General features: G+C 45.5%; 1 protein-coding gene and 1 long non-coding RNA gene across 3 annotated transcripts in view; one reads left to right on the top strand and one right to left on the bottom strand.

Moving 5' to 3' along the window:
• Positions 1–14,662, top strand: part of LOC135216974 (tripeptidyl-peptidase 2-like) — a 280,577-nt gene that overhangs the window by 27,284 nt on the left and 238,631 nt on the right. The gene's annotated exons all lie outside the window — the stretch shown is intronic.
• Positions 9,488–10,329, bottom strand: LOC135212899 (uncharacterized). The gene is made up of 3 exons (XR_010314018.1): positions 10,247–10,329; positions 10,016–10,098; positions 9,488–9,829 (listed from the first exon to the last, which is right to left on the bottom strand). It is a non-coding gene; the product is annotated as an uncharacterized LOC135212899 (long non-coding RNA).

Genomic DNA, 14,662 nt, shown 5'->3' with positions numbered 1-14,662 from the left:
GCCAGGCGCGAGGCGCTAGCCAGGAAGGAGGAGCCAATCAGGCACCAGCCAGGCGCGAGGCGCCATCCAGGCGCGAGCTCCAGCCAGTCTAGGCGCCATTCAGGCGCAAGGCTCCAGCCAGGCTCTAGGCGCCATTCAGGCGCAAGCTCCAGCCAGGCGCGAGGCGCTAGACAGGCGCTAGGCGCCTGCCAGGCACGAAGCGCTAGCCAGGCTCCAGGCTTCACCCAGAAGAGATCTATATCAAAGAACGCCTGGCCTTCTTTGAGACATTGTGATCTCCTAAGCACTTGATAAGTGCATTGATGATTCCTTCAAACAGCTGAGAATTAAAAGCGCATGAAGTCCGAGCTTTTCCGAATTCTTGTTCTTTCCCTAACAATATGTCATAAGGATATATTAGCTGTCACATACGGGAGATGCAACTCTGTGTTGACTTCCCATTATCCGAAGGATGTCAAGATAACCTTCGAGGGATCCTTCTCTCTTGGTTGATACGTGTCTGCGGATACATTGCTGGGATAGGGAGCAGATACTGATCCTTAACTAGTGAGTTAAATTTTATTTAATGTCGTGTTTTTTCTTTGGTTTTTTGAAAGGAGTTTGTAGATAACTCTTTTCAACTTAAGCACTAACCCTCGTGTTAGGATCAGGTGATTGGGATCGGTGTTGTGCTCCTTAATTATGCCACTAGGCATAGGCATATTGTCATGTAAGAGGCTCTGTCGAGTAAATGGATAAGACCCCATCGACAGACCCACAAGAACTCTTAGCCATAGGTCACATCCTCGCTGAGGCTCTTGAGGCGAAGCAGATTCCTAGGCATTAGCCATGGAGTCTTCCGCCTGATCAAGTAGGAACCAAGGTTTTATTTATTTATTACTACAACGTATGTTTGTTTACCTGTCTATTCAGTAAATAGTTGTCTCTTTCCGCCACCACCAAGGGTGTCAATCAGCTAAGTATATATCTGCTGGGTAAGTTCCATGTACAAAAATGATATTGTTAAGATACAATAAAGTTTTGTACATACTTACCTGGGCAGATATATACCGATTGATGGGCCCCCACCCAACCTCCCCATCAGGAGACAGGTGGAAGAGAAAATCTGGTTCTAGAACGGTAATCGTTTCCTATTCCTGCCACCCAGCGGCAGGGGCGGTAGATCACCTGACCTACCTGCAGCGTGTGCCGCGAAATTCGAATTTCTGTCGGGGACGACGGAGTCTATAGCTAAGTATATATCTGCCAGGTAAGTATGTACAAAACTTTATTGTATCTTAACAATATCATATTTATGAAATATGTTGAAAGGCTTGAGAAAGATCGTGTAAGGAGATCTGTTTCTCGTAGTGAGAAGTCGAATTCTTCTAGCAAAAGGAGTGAATGTATTTCCTCTCCAGCTCCTTCTAACGTAGAATTGGTCGTTCCTTCTCCCCAGGTATCTCCTGCGCCCGCTGCTGTATCGGAGGCGGCGAACGATACACAGATTGTGAAGGTGTTCGCTGCCCTTGCGTCCATGGGCGACCAGATACAGCGACTTACGGATAAAGTTAGTGCTTTTGATGTCAGTGAAAGTGTAGTGGAGGGGGCGTCTGATCGTCTCTCTCGTGCTCCTAGACTTAGACCTCTGTCAAGGCTCCAGACCCAAGGGAGAAGGCATGTCGACAGTCGAAGGGAGGCGAGAGAGGTTTTTGTCGCGGTCAGCGTCCCTTTCGAACAGTCCTGTTGCAAGTTCCCAGGCTGTTTCAGTTCGCCGCAGAAAAGGCGTAACTGGGAAGTGTCGTCCTCGGATGGTTCGACATCTGAGCGGGAACGTCGGTATTCAGTTGTGTCTCGCCCCCTCAAGAGGACTTTCAGGACATCGACCGCTCTCGAGAGACATGCTCAAGATCGTGAGGCTTGGAGTAGTCCGGAGGTTTTGTCCTCCTCGGAAGACGGGGACGCAGTTCCGATCAAGAGGAAGAGGATCTTTCGTGCTAAAGAGGACTCAGTACGGCCTTCTCGTTCTTGGATTTCGATGAGAGACTCTCCTCCATCTTCTTGCTTGTCTTCCCCTCGTCTCTCTCCGTCGGGTAGAGTACAAGATCGCTCTCCGTTACGTCGCAGTCCTGCTCGTAATCCTCCTCCTTCGTCCTCTGCCATTCAGGAAGATAGTACGAAGGGTTTCTTAAGGGAAATGCAGTCTAAGCTGGCAGTTCTTGTGAAGTCTTGGGATGGCTCCTGTGCAGGCATCTTCGAGGCGGAAGGACGATTTATTTCCTTCCCGTTAAGTCTTCTAAGACGGAAGACAAGGGTGCGTTCGCCAAGGACGCAGGACGCACTGGCGCTACGAGGACGGGCGATCGCTTGGTTATTCAGGACGCAGAACGCAGGAAGAAGAAAATGGTTTCGGAAGAAGCAGGACGCAAACGTCAGGACTCGGATCAATGTTGTTGGACGCAAGACGCAGGCGGCAGGAAAGCAGATGTGTCTACGATGGACGCAGGACGCAGGCGGCAGGACGCCGATTCTTCGTTAGCCGCAGGACGTTATTCAGTCAGCGAAGCGTCAACACGACAGTGATCTGCAAGACATTTCTTCAGCAGAAGAGGATTTGGATTTGGTTGAGGTGAAGAATACGGAACCTTCTTCAGATTACAAGATTCTGACTTCACGTCTTCTTTCTATTTTTTGAAGGGGAAATTCAACCAACGGCTCCTTTATCTCCCTTATCGCAGTTTTCCAAGACTAGGACTCCAAAGAAGTCCTTTTTCCTTAAGATGACTCCGTCAATTTCGGCGAAGAAGGCCCTTCAACGTGTGAATGACTGGATGAAGGATAAGAAAAGAGCGGGAAAATACTCTTTCGCTTTTCCACCAGCTAAGTTAGCATCGAAGTCAGGAGTATGGTACGCTACTGGAGAAAGTCTAGGCCTGGGAGTACCTGCCGCCTCCCAGGGGGACTTCTCCAGTATAGTGGACAGCTCACGCAGACAGGCGTTACAGTCTGCTAAGGTCTGGTGGACTTCGTCCGAGTTTGACCATCTTTTTGAAGGGATTTTTAGGACTTTCGAAGTCTTCAATTTCCTAGATTGGTCTTTGGAGCACTGGCGAACTCCCTAGAAGAAGAAGATTCGCAGGATATGGAAGCGGCTAAGAGCATTATGTCCTGCATGGACAAGGCTCTGAGAGACGGAACGAATGAACTGGCTTCTTTGTTCACAGCAGGAGTACTAAAGAAGAGGTCGCTGTTGTGTTCTTTCGCTTCAAAAGTGGTTTCATTCTCAGAATCGGAGTTGCTGTTCTCTCCCCTTTCGAAACAGCTGTTTCCTTCAGAGGTGATTAGGGATATAGCTCCTCCCTTTCTCAGAGGCCACTCAAGATCTTCTCTCGTCTTCAGTAAAGAAGTTCTTACCATCAAAGTTGGTTAAGAAAACTCCAAAGGAAACTAGGCCTTCGCAACAGCCCTTTCGAGGCAGAACATTTTGCTCGACCCGCCTTTAGGGGTAAGAGATACCTGCTAGAGGAGCCAAGACCACCTCTAAACAATGAGATCTCAGTCCTCCAGACGACAGTGGGAGCCAGACTTCAAGGTTTTTTGGAAGTTTGGCAGAACATGAAGGCAGATCCCTGGGCTGTCAACGTAGCTCGGGAAGGGTACAAGATTCCTTTCTTGAAGAGACCTCCTCTCGCAACATCTCCGAGAGCCCTCGCGGGGCAAATTACAACGATTTAGCGAAGAAAGCGGCTCTGTGGGAGCAAGTAGCTTCCATGCTAGAGAAAGGAGCCATAGAGCCTGTTCTGGATCACGAATCTCCGGGATTTTACAACCGGTTCCTGGTTGCAAAGTCCTCGGGAGGTTGGAGGCCAGTTCTGGATGTAAGTCAACTGAATCTTTTCGTAGAAAAGACCAAGTTCCACTATGGAGACGAACGATTCAGTACTGGCAGCGGTACGTCCAGGGGACTGGATGGTGCCCTGGACTTACAAGACGATACTTTCATATTCCGATTCAATCCAGGAAGCAGGAAGTATTTAAGGTTTGTGATTCAGGACAGGGTCTTTCAGTTCAAGGCCCTGTGCTTCGGCCTTTGCACAGCCCCCCAAGTGTTCACGAGGATGATGTCCAATGTGGCGAGATGGTTACACTTAAGAGGGATCAGAGTGTCTTTTTACCTGGACGACTGGTTGATAAGATCCCAATCAAGAAGTCAATGTCTGGAGGACTTGAATCAAACATTGAACTTAGCAAAAGACCTAGGTCTTGTGGTAAACATGGGAAAGTCTCAATTGAAATCCCCACACAGATAGTTTATTTGGGGATTCAGATATCGTCAGTGATTTTTCGGGCTTTTTCCGTCCCCCGAAAGGCAAGCCCTATGCATTCGGAAGGTGCAGGACTTTCTAGAGAAAGACCGATGCTCAGCAAGAGAGTGGATGAGTCTACTGGGCACACTCTCTTTGCTAGAGAGGTTCATTTCTTTAGGAAGACTGCACATGAGACCTCTACAGTTTTTTTCCTGAAGGATTCATGGCCAAGAAAATTGCAACCGGATTCCTTCCAGTTTCTAATTCCTGCCGAAGTGAAGGAGGAATTTAAAGTGGTGGCTAACTCCAGGCAGGTTAGCAAGAGGGATGTCGCTTCAGCAGAAGAGCCCAGACCTCATCTTGTATTTCCGACGCGTCGGACGCGGGTTGGGGAGCGACATTAGGCCCTCAAGAGGTGTCGGGACTTTGGAGCAAGGAAGAAAACAAAGTTGGCACATAAACAGGGAAGAACTGATGGCAATTTTCTTGGCCTTGAAGCACTTCAGAGAGTTGATTCGAGACAAGACAGTGCAGATCAACTCGGACAACACCACGGCTCTGGCATACATCCGCAAACAAGGAGGGACTCACTCTTTTCCCCTTTACAAGCTGGCAAAGGAAGTTCTGCTTTGGGCGGAAGAGGAAAGCGTCGTGCTGCTCACCAGGTTTCTACAGGGAGAGAAGAATGAGTGCGGGACCTGTTGAGCAGAGAGAACAACTTCTCCCGACGGAGTGACTTTGCACATGGAGGTTTGCCAGAGCCTGTGGAAGTTGTGGGGCCGTCCGGTAGTAGATCTGTTTGCGACAGCCAGAACAAAAAGGTTACCAACCTATTGCTCTCCGGTTCCAGATCAGGAAGCAGTGGCGGTCGACGCGTTCCTGATGGATTGGACAAACTTAGATGTGTACGCTTTTCCTCCGTTCAAGGTACTGGGGAAAGTTATGAAGAAGTTCAGGGAGAGCCAAGGAACGAGGATGACCTTAATAGCCCCGTTTTGGCCGGCCCAAAGTTGGTTCACAGAGGTACTGGAATGGACAATAGATACGCCAAGGCTCTTCCTCTAAGAGTAGATTTACTCAGACAACCCCACTTCGACAGGTTTCACCAAGAAATACCCTCGCTCTGGGTCTGACTGCGTTCAGACTATCGAAAGTCTTGTCAGAGCGAGGGGATATTCTAGAGAGGTGGCCAGTGCAGTGGCTAGAGCCAGAAGAACCTCCACAATTACATTATCAGTCGAAGTGGGAGAATTTCCGGAAGTGGTGTAAGAACAGGAAAGTGTCTTCATCCAGTACCTCTGTGACCCAAATCGCAGACCTCCTTCTATACTTGAGGAAGGAATTGGGTTTGTCAGTTTTGACAATCAAAGGTTATAAAAGTATGCTAACCTCAGTGTTTAGACACAGAGATCTAGACATCTCAAATAACTTAGACCTTAGAGATCTGATTAGGTCATTTGGTACCAAGAAACAACCCCAATGCAGGCCACCTGCTTGGAACCTCGATGTTGTCTTGAAGTATTAAACCTCTAGCAAATTCGAGCCTTTAGAGAAATCCTCTCTGAGAGATGTTGCTAAGAAAACTATCTTTTTAGTCTCTTTGGCAACGGCTAAAAGAGCTAGTGAGCTTCAGGCCATATCGAAGAAGGTGGGATGGAGACATGGCAACGCAGTGTGTTCATTCCAAGAAGGTTTCTTGGCCAAGAATGAGAATCCAGCTAATCCTTGGCCAAGATCCTTTGAAGTTTTGGGTCTGTCTGAGTTAGTGGGTCACGAGCAAGAAAGAGTTCTCTGCCCAGTGAGAGCATTGCGTTTTTATATGGAAAGAACAAGAGAGATCAGAGGGAATTCTGATGCTCTTTGGTGTTCAGTTAAAGACCCCAGTAGACCCATGACGAAGAACGCTCTAGCCATCTTCATGAGAGAGTTGATTAGAGAAGCTCATAGAGCAGAGCTTTGGTATTTTGAAAGTGAAGGCTCATGAAGTCAGGGCAGTTGCGACTTCATTAGCTTTTAAAAAGAATTTAGCCCTCAAGGAAATTATTGAATCCACATATTGGAGAACTAATTCAATATTTGCGTCGCATTATCTTAGGGATATTCAGACAACCTTTGATAACTGTCAGACGCTAGGTCCATACATGTCCTCTGGTACAGTATTGGGCAGAGGAGTTACTACCCCATAACCTTCTTTTAAGCTAGTTGATTTTATTAGGTGATGGTGTTTGTGTTTTTTGGTCGTCTGAGAAAAGTGTTCGGTACTTTTATCAGTCTTGTTAGTATTATCTTTGTGTGGTGTGTGTGTAGTTCAGGTAAATGATCTATTACTAGCTTGAATGCCGTGGCATAAGAGGGCTGTACGGTTCTGTCAACACATTGGTCACGTCCAGTTGTCAGTTCCAGTCTTAGCTTCTTCAACATACAGGACACTTCCTTGTTGAGAGCTCCTAAGGTTTAAGCAGGCTTAGAGGCAGGACCTATGAAGTCAGCTACCTTAGCAGGTAAGGAACCTAGAGTTTTAATAATATTGTAATAATATTTTTATACTCTAATAATGTTGCTGTCTTTGACCCACCTCCAAATGTGTCAATCAGCTATATATATACCTGCCAGGTAAGTGTCATACATTAAAATGAAGTTTTTATGTTAAAACAAAGTATAATGTATACTTACCTGGCAGGTATATATAATTTAATTCCCACCCTCCTCCCCTCAGGAGACAGGGTTCAGAGAAAATCTGGCCCAATTGGGAACGGTTCCTAGCGCTAGCGCCACGGTAACGGGGTGGTGGTTGCCTGAACTACTAATAGGTTACTAGCGTTTGTCGCGAGTTTTGAAAATTTCTGCCAGGTGGAACAGAGAATATAGCTATATATATACCTGCCAGGTAAGTATACATTAAACTTTGTTTTAACATAAAAACTTCATGTTTACAGTTCCTTTTTGGCAAAATCAGTGTCTCCTCTACAGAGAGCCTCCTTGCTGTATTCGCCCCTTTCAAGTCACCTGTTTCCACAAGAGACCGTTAAGGACATCTCGAGGTCCTTGTCGGAGAAGGCAACGTAAGATCTTCTTGCGCAGTCGGCAAAGAGACTGAAACCTGCAGTTCCTTTGGCCAAAAGAGAGAAGACTGCTTTTCAGCAGCCCTTTCGAGGGAGAACGGCATCTAGACCCTCTCTTAGAGTAGGAGACCTGTCAAGAGAGGAAGATCGTCACGCAAACCCTTCACGAAACCACAGTGAGACAGTAGTTCTTCAGACTACAGTAGGAGCCAGGCTTCTGAAGTTTGCGAAAGTCTGAGCTCAGAGGGGGGCGGACACCTGGTCCCTCTCTATCCTCGAGAGAGGATACCTTATCCCCTTCAGGGAAAAACCTCCCTTAACAACAACTCCGAGGGAGTTAACAGCAAGATACCGAGATCCTATAAGAAGCCAAGCCCTTCTACAACTTGTAGAACAAATGATGGACAAGGAAGCAATAGAAAGTGTTCAAGACCTTCAATCACCGGGGTTTTACAACCGTCTTTTTCTAGTACCAAAAGCCTCAGGGGGGTGGAGACCAGTCCTGGATGTAAGTGCCCTGAATCACTTCGTTATCAAGACAAAGTTCACGATGGAGACGACATCCTCCGTCCTCGCAGCTCTTCGTCCAGGGGATTGGATGGTGTCACTGGACCTTCAGGATGCCTATTTCCATGTGCCTATCCGTCCTTTGTCCAGAAAGTACCTAAGATTCATGGTACAGGGCAAAGTTTTTCAATTTCGAGCCCTATGCTTCGGTCTTGCTACGGCCCCTCAAGTGTTCACGGGCCTGATGAGAAATGTCGCTCATTGGCTACATCTCAAAGGAGTAAGGATCTCGTTGTATCTCGACGATTGGCTGATCCGTGCCCAGTCAAAGGATCACTGTCTGGAGGACTTGAAATTAACACTGGACCTAGCTCAGTCCTTAGGACTGTTAATAAACCTCGGGAAGTCTTAGATGAATTTCCAGCAAAGCATTGTCTATCTGGGGATTCTGATGGATTCTCTGGGTTTTCGGGTGCATCCATCAAAGGAACGACAGGACAGATGTTTACAGATCCTTTGATGTCTTGGGTCTGTCTGATCTTGTTGGTCATGAACAGGAGAGAGTTCTCTGCCCAGTGAGAGCTTTCACTTTTATATTGAAAGAACAAGAGGCATCAGAGGGACGTCAGATTCTCTTTGGTGTTCAGTCAAAGACCCCAGTAGGCCCATGACAAAGAATGCCCTAGCTTTCTTTATGAGAGAACTTATTAGAGAAGTGCATATGCTTTGCCAAGAACAGAATTTCGGAGTTCTGAAAGTTAAGGCTCACGAAGTCAGGGCGGTAGCAATGTCCTTGGCATTTAAGAAGAATTTAGCCCTCAAGGAGATTATTGAGACTACATTTTGGAGGACGAATTCAGTATTTGCCTCTCATTATCTCAGAGATATTAAGACAACCTTTGACAATTGTCAGACGTTGGGTCCGTACGTGTCCCCTGGTACAGTATTGGGCAAAGGAGTTTCCACCCCATAACCTTCTAAGATGCTAGGAAATTTTTATCAGGTGATGGTGTTTTTTGTGGTCGTCTGAGAAGGGATTTTCCCTCTTCAGTCTTTTTAGTAGTTTTCTTTGTGTGGTGTGTGTGTGTAGTTCAGGTGAATTAACAATTCCTAGCATGAATGCCCGTGGTATGAGAGGGCTTTGGGTTTCCTGTCAACACATTGGTCACGCCCAGTTGTCAGACCCGGTTTTAGCTTTTCAACAAACAGGCCACTTCCTAGTTGAGAGCTCCTAAGGTTTAAGCAGGCTCAGAGGCAGGACCTATGAAGTCAGCTACCTTAGCAGGTAAGGAACCCAGGGTGATATAATAATTTTTAGTTATTTGAACTCTAACAATGTTGCTGTCTTTGACCCACCTCCAAATGTGTCAATCAGCTATATATATACCTGCCAGGTAAGTGTCATACATTAAAATGAAGTTTTTATGATAAAACAAAGTTTAATGTATACTTACCTGGCAGGTATATATAATTAAATTCCCACCCTCCTCCCCTCAGGAGACAGGGTTCAGAGAAAATCTGACGAAAATGGGAATGGTTCCGAGCGCTAGCGCCATGGGAACTACTACTAGGTTACTAGCGTTTGCCATGAGTTTTGAAAATTTCTGCCAGTGGAACAGAGAATACAGGCAGTCCCCGGGTTACGACGGGGGTTCCGTTCTTGAGGCGCGTCGTAAGCCGAAAATCGTCGTAAGCCGGAACGACACTTGGAAATATGCCTTAAACTAAGAAAAAGTTAGAGACCTTACCTGTGTGACATGCAAGTATATTGCATGATGTGTAGTGTGGTTATTTCAATGGCAAAGGATGGTTCTTGAAGGTATAATTCTTTATTAAACTCTTGTGACACTATAAAGCACAATGTACTACACTTAATCCTTAGGTTAGATTATACACTAACACTATTATGCACTGTACACTTCGTAGTAGTATTTGGTAGATCCTGGAGTACACTAAAATCCCAGTCTGGTAGCTCTGGAAGGTAAAAGTATAACACAATTAGTACAAAATACTACACAAAGTCCTGAATGCAATATGTAAATTATAGATATCAAGAGTAAAAGAGTTAATGTATGTTAATTCCTTACTTTTAGTTTATAATTCCTTACTTTGAGTTATATCAAGAGTAAAAAAGTTAATGTATGTGAATTAATTCCTTACTTTTAGTTTAAAGTTGTCCTGCTATGTAACCCTGGATGCACAAAGTCTTATGTGGCCCCATAGCCTACATCATTCAGGGGGTTCTGGAATGTACAAAAAATAATTAGTATGTCAGTAAGACTACTATGCATAGTAAGTTTACATACAGTAATATGCCACCATACAGTGGTTTAATATCACATATAATAACATGTATGACCTTAGTTATGTATGTTAATTCCAATTCCTTACCTTTAGTTTAAAGTTGTCGTTCAATGTAACCCTGGATGGACAAAGTCTTATGTGGCCCCATAGCCTACATCATTCAGGGGGTTTCTGGAATGTACAAAAAATAATTTTGTCAGTAAGTACTCTATGCATAGTAAGTTACATACAGTAATATGCACCATACAGTGGTTTAATATCAACTGGTATGCATAGTATAAATGATTGGTCTACACCCCTGTTCAGCAGGGAGTGTACAGTATGTACGTAATTCCATGAGGGACCTTGATCACTTATCCCATGTGAGAGATCTTGGTCACTTTTTTTTAGTATGTACGTATAAAACTTACTTAATGTATGTTTACTACACTATGTATAATTCCTTACCTTTATGTTATGTAGTAACCCTGGACAAAGTTTTATGTGGCCCCATAGTCTGCATCATGGAGGGGGTCCTGGTTTTCTGGAAGTACCAAAAAGTATCAAAGTTAAGTCATGTTATGTATGTTTAGTAAGTTACATACAGTAACCATACGTACAGTGGTTTATAACATGTATGTACATAATCAAACTTGGTTGGAAATTCCTGTAAAAAAAAGTTATGTACGTATGTAATACTACTGTATGTAAAAAACCTTACTGTTCATACTTTGTTACACTACATGTACATGTGATACATATACTTTCCTGAAGGGTTTTTTCCATCCAAAATGGTGCTTCTACTTGTAGTTATCCCTTGATGACACTTGTAGTAGTAATTTGTTAGTAACAACCTGGAGTTGTGTGAAAAATGTTGGTTCTGGAAGGAAAAAGTAACAAAATTAGTGTACAAAATATACACTACAGAAAGTTGTGAATGCAATATGTTAATTACTGTAGATATATCAAGAGTACTAAAGAGTTATGTATGTTAATTAATTCCTTACTTTTAGTTTAAAGTTGTCGTTCAATGTAACCCTGGATGGACAAAGTCTTATGTGGCCCCATAGCCTACATCATCAGGGGGTTCTGGAATGTACAAAAATAATTTTGTCAGTAAGTACTCTATGCATAGTAAGTTACATACAGTAATATGCACCATACAGTGGTTTAATATCACATATAACATGTAGTATAAAAACTTAATTTAGAAATTCCTTACATAACTTACCCAACTTTTAGTGAGTTCTCAAAGCTGTTACCTAGGTTGTGGGAGATGGGAGGTGGAGGTGTAGAGCATTCATGATAAGGATGCATTCCAAACCTAACTTCAGTGTGCTTTATCACAGATAACAGGCTAGGATGATGGCAGTCTGGAATGAAGAATTAATATTAAAGGACAGTATGTAACCACTTAGGTGTACAAAATTTATTGTACGTATGCAAACATTAAACACAACTGAGAATTCCTTACCTTCAGCAAAATGAAGACATGTAGGCTATGTAGAGGTCTGGTTTATGTAAGTCACAGGTGCATGCCAGTCTGGAATGATAATGTAATAGTACATATGATTATATAGTATGTATGTTACATACATAACATGGTTATTACATATGTAATAATAAAACATTAATAAAAAAAAATGTCCTTACCAAATTCTAGTGGTTGGCTTGCTTACTGGGATGGCCACCTATGGTACATGAGAGTGGGTGGCTGGGCTATGGAGTGGGATGGAATGATAAAAATAATATATAAAATGATAGTTACTACTACTGTAACTACTGCACATGTTATTACTGTTTGACATATGTAGTGTGTAATACGTATTTTTGTACAAGTAACTTACCCAGCAGATATATACTTAGCTATAGACTCGGTCGTCCCGACAGAATTTCAAAACTCGCGGCACACGCGACAGGTAGGTCAGGTGATCCACCATTCCCGCCGCTGGGTGGCGGGGTCTGGAACTATTCCCGTTTTCTAAGCCATAATTTCTCTGTCGGTTGAACGGACAACACCTATTGTTCGTTCCTCCATCTTGGATTTCAACTCGTTTGCCGAGAATTTGGTATGGTTTTTTTTGGTGACGTATTCTGTTTTTTCTCTGGCTTGGCATACGCTTATTGTGGACTGTTTTTTCGACTTTTGGTGACTACTCTTTCACGATGTCTGACGCTAAGGCTTCACCTATGTTTAGAGTTTGCAGTAGGGAAGACTGTAAGGTTAGGCTGCCTAAATCGGCATTAGATTCCGCATAGTATTTGCGCTAAATGCAGGGAGAATGAATGTTCTTTTATTAACACCTGTGTGGAATGCGAGAACCTTACGGAGCTTGAATGGAAGGAATTATCATCATATGTTAGGAAGCTTGAGAGAGATAGAGTGAGGAAGGCTTCAGCTAGGTCATCTAGTAGATCTTGCTCCTTAGAACAAGAAATTAACTCTCCTTCTAACAATTTTCCCTTAGCCTCAGCTGCTTCTCCCTGTTCTGAATCCAAAGATTCTTCATCAGAGAGGGAAAATGTAAAAGCTTCAATTAAGAAACTTCAAGCTCAGCTACGAGCTCTAAACCAAGGTAAGAGTGGTGATAGTGACTTGTGCAGTGTCCCCAGTGCAGTGGAGGGGGCGTCTGACCGGTTCCTCATTGCTCCTAGGCCTAGACCTCTTCCAAACTCCCAGGACCAGGGGAGGAGGAATGTCGAAAGCCGCAGGGAGGATGCAGAACATCCCCAACGGTCAGGCGTCCCTTCGGCAGATCCTGTTGTTAAGTCCCAGGCTGCCTCGGATTGCCGCAGAAAAGGCGTCCTAAAGGAGTGTTTTTCGGCCTCAGACTCTTCCTCTCCTAAACGAGGATGGAGTTCGGCCTCCCGTTCGCGCCCTTTGAAGAGAGCCTGGAAGGCGCCTAAAGGAGGACGCTGCTGACTCCAGCCCAGAGCGTTTTCCGAGGATTGGCCTTCGGGACCTAAGAGGACTAGACAAGAGGAGCCTGCTCTTCAGGATCCGACCAAGAAGTTTTTGGTTAATCTGCAAGAGCAGTTAGCGTCGCTCGTAGGCTCTTTGCTAAGACTCTACAAGGAGGAAGGATGTCTCGCTCCCTGTGAAGAGTTCCGCTAAGCGTCCTTCTTCGTATAGGAGAGAACTCTCACGATCTCCCAGGGCGTTTATCGCCTTCGTCAAGGGACTCATCGGATAGGATTGTTCTCCTGAGAGAAGAGCCCTTTCGCCCTATAGGCTGGCGCTTCCCCGAAGCGCCCTCTTAGACACCAGCGCATCGAGCAGAAGTCTCGAGCGGTTTAGCTACAAGGAACCGGAAAACCGATTTAGGTATCAGGATCCCTTGGGTCTTCAGGACCAGGAGCCAGACAGCGCAAAGAGGCAGCAAGACGCAAGAAAAGACGTCAAGAGCCTCTTAGACGCTGGATTCAGGACGTCAGGATTCTGCTGAGGCAAGGCAGGAATCAGGACGCTATGAGCCAGGACGCCAGGAGTCCAGGGCGCCAGGAGTCAGGGCGCCAGGAGTCAGGGAGCCAGGAGTCAGGGCGCCAGGAGTCAGGGCGTCAGGAGTTCAGGGGCTGTCAGGAGTCAGGGCGCCAGGAAACAGGACGCCAGGAGTACGTTAGGCGTCAAGTGTTAGGGCGCCAAGAGCCTGTTAAGCGTCAGGAATCAGGACGCGGGGATCTTTTCAAGCGCCCTGAATCAGGACGCCAGGAGCCTAGCAAGCGCCACGAACCCGACGAACCTAGACAACAAGAGTCTAGTAGGCACAAGAGTGTTACCGACAAACAGGAGCCTCACTCTTCGTATAGGATGCTAATGTTCCGCACTCCCCTTCTCGGGAAAGGAGTTCTTCTCCCGGGAAGAGCCAGATCACTCCAAAACGATCTCCTTCTGTAGATCAGTTGGACCACCGGTATCGGAAGACGAAGAGCCTGTAGATGTAGCAGTTTCGGACTACAAGAGACTTTCTCTTTTGCTGCTAAGGAGTTCGGAGACTCCCTTACATCCTGCGGACCCTCCTTCACCAGGATCGTTGATGTCCAGCACTAAAGCTCTCAAATCGTCTTCCTTCGTTAAGATGCGCCCCGCTCTTTGTATGAAAAAGGCATTGAAAACTTTTTCAGAGTGGTTGACTTCCAGAAGGGAAGCGGGCAAGACAGTTTTTTCCTGCCCTCCTTCCAAGTTAACAGGCAAACCAGGAAGGTGGTACGAGACCAAAGAGCCGATGGGGTTAGGCCTGCCTTCTTCCGCGGATGCGGCATTTGCTTCCTTATGGACTCTGCTAGGAGGAAGTCGTTGCTGTCTGCTAAGGCGACTTGGGGCATGTGTGAGCTGGACCACCTTCTAAAGGGCCTCTTTAAAACCCTTGCAAGTCTTCAACTTTATGGACTGGGCGTTAGGAGCATTAGCGAAGAGAGCTCAGGACAGGACTTTGTTTCCATGAGGAACTTTCGAGCGTCCTGGCTGCCTGGACGAGCGGTCATGGACGGTTCTGTGGAAGTTGCCTCTCTTTTTGGAACGGGAGT

Source organism: Macrobrachium nipponense, chromosome 19 (genome assembly GCF_015104395.2).
Source record: "Macrobrachium nipponense isolate FS-2020 chromosome 19, ASM1510439v2, whole genome shotgun sequence".
NCBI lineage: Eukaryota > Metazoa > Arthropoda > Malacostraca > Decapoda > Palaemonidae > Macrobrachium > Macrobrachium nipponense.
Note: the sequence above shows the minus strand (reverse complement) of the source record. Positions and strands in the feature narration are given on the sequence as shown.